At 42.5% G+C, this 3,757-nt stretch overlaps 1 long non-coding RNA gene across 1 annotated transcript in view; it reads right to left on the bottom strand.

Moving 5' to 3' along the window:
• Positions 1–2,560: 2,560 nt before the first annotated feature.
• The window catches only part of LOC122058430, a 22,549-nt gene continuing 21,352 nt past the window's right edge, over positions 2,561–3,757 (bottom strand). Inside the window, exon 5 of the long non-coding RNA XR_006133771.1 lies at positions 2,561–2,579. This is a non-coding gene — a long non-coding RNA (uncharacterized LOC122058430). The remainder of the gene's footprint in view (positions 2,580–3,757) is intronic.

The raw sequence follows: 3,757 nt of genomic DNA, 5'->3' as shown, positions 1-3,757 counted from the left end.
TAACTAAGAATTTGGATTGAAGATCTTCAAGATCCTGAAGAACACTTTGAAGATCCGAATGATTTTTTGGATCTTGATGAAGATTTCTCCAAAGATCAGAAGAAAACCAAGAAGGGGGAGGGGTGGAAAATTTCACTATGAAAGGGGAGGGGGATTCTGGTGTGTTGGTATGTTTTTTTTCTAAGGGAGGGGGTATTTATCGTTTTTTTTGGCCAAATAGGAGAGGGGGAATCCCTTTATCCAGTGGACGAAAGGGGGGCTCTTACCTAAAGTGAGGAGATAGGATTTTGTCCAATGGGTAAAGGGGGGTTGAAGGAAAAAATGGGTGGGGAGGGCTTTTGTCCAGTGGGTAAAAGGGTCTTTTCAGAAAAAATGGAAGGAGAGAGAAATTTTAGCTAAAAAAAGGTGATTTTCAAAAAAATGGAGGATAGAGAAATTTTACCCAAAAAAAGGTGATTTTCAAAAAAATGGATGGAGAGAGAAATTTTAGTCGAAAAAAGGTGACTTTCAAAAAATAGGAGGAGAAGAAATTTTAGCCAAAAAAGGTGATTTTTAGAAAAACAAGAGAGAGAAGGTTTAGCCAAAAAAGGTAGTTTTCAAAAAAGCGAGAGGAGAGAGAAGGTTTAGCCAAAAAAGGTAATTTTTAGAAAAAAGGGAGGAGAGAGAAGGTTTAGTCAAAAAAGGCAGTTTTCAGAAAAGTGAGAGGAGAGAATATTTAGCCAAAAAAGGTAGTTTTCACAAAAGCGAGAGGAGAGAGAAGATTTAATAGGAAAAGGCAGTTTTCAGAAAAGTAGGAGGAGAGAGAAGGTTTAGCCGAAAAAGGCAGTTTTCAAAACAGTGGGAAGAACGAGAAAGTTTAGGCAAGTGGTGCAGGTGATGTCACGGGTGCACGAATGCATGGATGTATAGGCAATATTCATAGCATTTGTGGGTCTGGCTGACATGGGTGTGCGGGCTAGGCTGGCACGGGTGTGCTGGCATGTGCATGTATAGGCAGCAGGCGCGTGCACACATGGGCAGGAGCCAGCACACACAGGTGTGTGGGCTGGCTTACTGGCCAGCATGCACATGTGCATGAGGGGGGTGCAGTAGCAAGGTCGCAGGTCTGTGCCTGCAAGGGCAAAGGCCAGTGCTACTGGGGCTCTGGTCTGTGCCTGTGGGGGGCATTGGCCAGTAGGCCCATGGGCAGCAGGGTTGTGTGCATGGCAATGTGCATAGCTATGGGGCTATGTGCATGGCTATGGGGCTTGGCATGTCTGTGTGCATATGCTGCAGCCCATGGGTCGCGAGCATGTGCGTGGGCTGGCCTGTTGACCACAGCGCATAGCGCGCAAGCGATTATAGGTTTTTCTGGTGATGGTTACAGGAGATCCGTCGGTCCAATTTTGGCGTATCATATATCGTCGAAATCGTATTTCTGAGCACTATTCATCTCTATGGTCATCTTAACTGGATTCCTTCATATATAAAAAGTCAAAATTAGACCTTCCTCTCTCCCGCATGGGGATTTCCAGGGTTTTAGGTAGGGGAATGTTTCCATCAACACCTCTATCGGTCGGAAGTCAGTAGTCGCGCCCAAGATCCATATTTCATCATTGCCAGAGGAGGGTGACAAAATTGGGTGTCTACAAATGGGTGAGGTGGGGTCATAGGAGATATGATGCAGAAGGTAAATTTGTCTCATCAAAGTGGACATGATGGAAGATGTAAATTTGATAAGTGACAATATTCATACACCGATAACCAACATGAGAGGGGCTACACCATAGAATGATACAAGGGGCAGACTGAGGGTCAACCTTATGATGATTAGGGGCATAGCCATGGAAAACAGATACATCCAAAAATTGATAGAAAAGAGTATTCAGAGACATTGTGAGTGACCAATTGATCAGGGGAGATATTCATAGTCACATACGAGAGAATTTGATTTATGAGGTAGACAAAGGCCTCAAAGGCATAGTCTCAATAGGCCTGAGGAACAAAGGCATGGAAGAGTAGAGTAATGCTAGTCTCTATGATGTGCTTATTATGGTGTTCAATAGTGCCTTGTTGCTCATGAGTGTGGGGGCGTGAAACCCTATGCAGAATACTAAGTTTGGAAAAGTAGGATGGGAGGGATAGATGTTCACCACTCTAATTTTTCTGAATCAATTTGATGGATCGAGAAAACTGACATCATCCAAAGCATAAAAGGTTTCAAAATTAGAAAATCAACATTTTTTAACTTTAAAGGATAAAACCAAATAAATTTAGTGCATCATCCACAAATAAAACGAAATAACGATGTCCTACCGAAGAAATAGTGGTGTGAGGACCCCATGCATCACTAAAATTAAATCAAGGGGAGGAACTTTGAGAGGGTGTCTTACAAGGATATAAATGACAAGACTTACCCATTTGACATGCAGGATAGAGAGAGAGAGAGAGGCTTTAGGCAAAGCTGATGAGGGAGTACAAGGTGGAGGACTCGATCTTGAGGGTGGCCCAAACAATGATGCCAACAAGCATAGGAGGAAGCAATAGCAAGATTGGAGAAGAAGGAGGATGACACAGAGCATATCCCATTCTGACTCGCCCTGAAAAGGAGGGTTTGTTCAATCACCAAATCCATCACAATAAAAGATGAGGAATGAAATTCAAAATAAACAACATTTTCATGACAAAATTGTTGAACTGATAAAAGTCAGTGAGTGAGTAAGAGAAGGGACACGAAAAACAATCGAAAGACTAAAAGAATGAGAAGGAGAGATAAGAGATAGTATGTGTTACACCCATGCCCAAATCTAACTACTTTTCATGATGACAGATGATGAACCAGAGTTACATAGTACAAATGATCTCTGGATAGCAGCAGTTTACTATTAGGAAGGGAAGGATGACCCTTACTGCCACTGTGGGTCTTGTCGATAGAAATGGAAGTGGTCTAAACCTCCAAGGAAGCTTGGGTAAACATTTAACAGTAAATATATGTTTCTCATTTCAATATGGTAGACAAGGCAAGACAGAGGGTGTTGACATCTCACAGAAGTCCCCAAACATGTGGGACTAAGACTGAGAGAAATCCCAGTCAAATGGACACTTTTGGAGCAACCGGTTAATACAACTTGTTGGATAGATCGTCAGCTGGTTGCATCACCTGGAGACACTTAAAACTACTCTAAAAGAGGTTAATTATGTGTGGGACCCACTGCAACATACTTGTATCCCCCAAAAACTCTTCATTGTGTGTCCACACTTCTATATTAATGGATTAATGGACATGGACCCCATGGAGGTGGACCCACACTGTCAATCAATAAATTTACCCAATTTGGAAACACTCATTAATTAACCAAATAGACTTTAATCATTTAATGAACCTATTTAATGCCCAACCACAACTCATTTTCTCATTTCTCATGTGAAGGAGAAAAGAGGAGAGAAAGAAGAAGAAGAAGAAGAAGAAGAAGGAAGAGTTGCACAAGCGCTCCACTTGTGAGGATCACTCACCTACACTTTCAAGGTAGGCCCCATTTCCCCTCTTTTTCATTATCTCTCTCTCCCCTCTACCAATTAGATGACCTAAGCCCTCCTTACCTTAATATACAAAAATGGGAGCTAGGGCGATTGTGGACTCTATACATGCCTTAACTTAGGTTTCCGTAGCATGGATACATGAGGTCCATGTAAGTAGAAGCCCCGTATGGGAGAGGAACACAAAGTGAGCCAAGGGTGGGTGGGTGATGGTCGGATCACCCACCATCAAAACCTAATC

Source organism: Macadamia integrifolia, chromosome 12 (genome assembly GCF_013358625.1).
Source record: "Macadamia integrifolia cultivar HAES 741 chromosome 12, SCU_Mint_v3, whole genome shotgun sequence".
Taxonomy (NCBI): Eukaryota; Viridiplantae; Streptophyta; class Magnoliopsida; order Proteales; family Proteaceae; genus Macadamia; species Macadamia integrifolia.
Note: the sequence above shows the minus strand (reverse complement) of the source record. Positions and strands in the feature narration are given on the sequence as shown.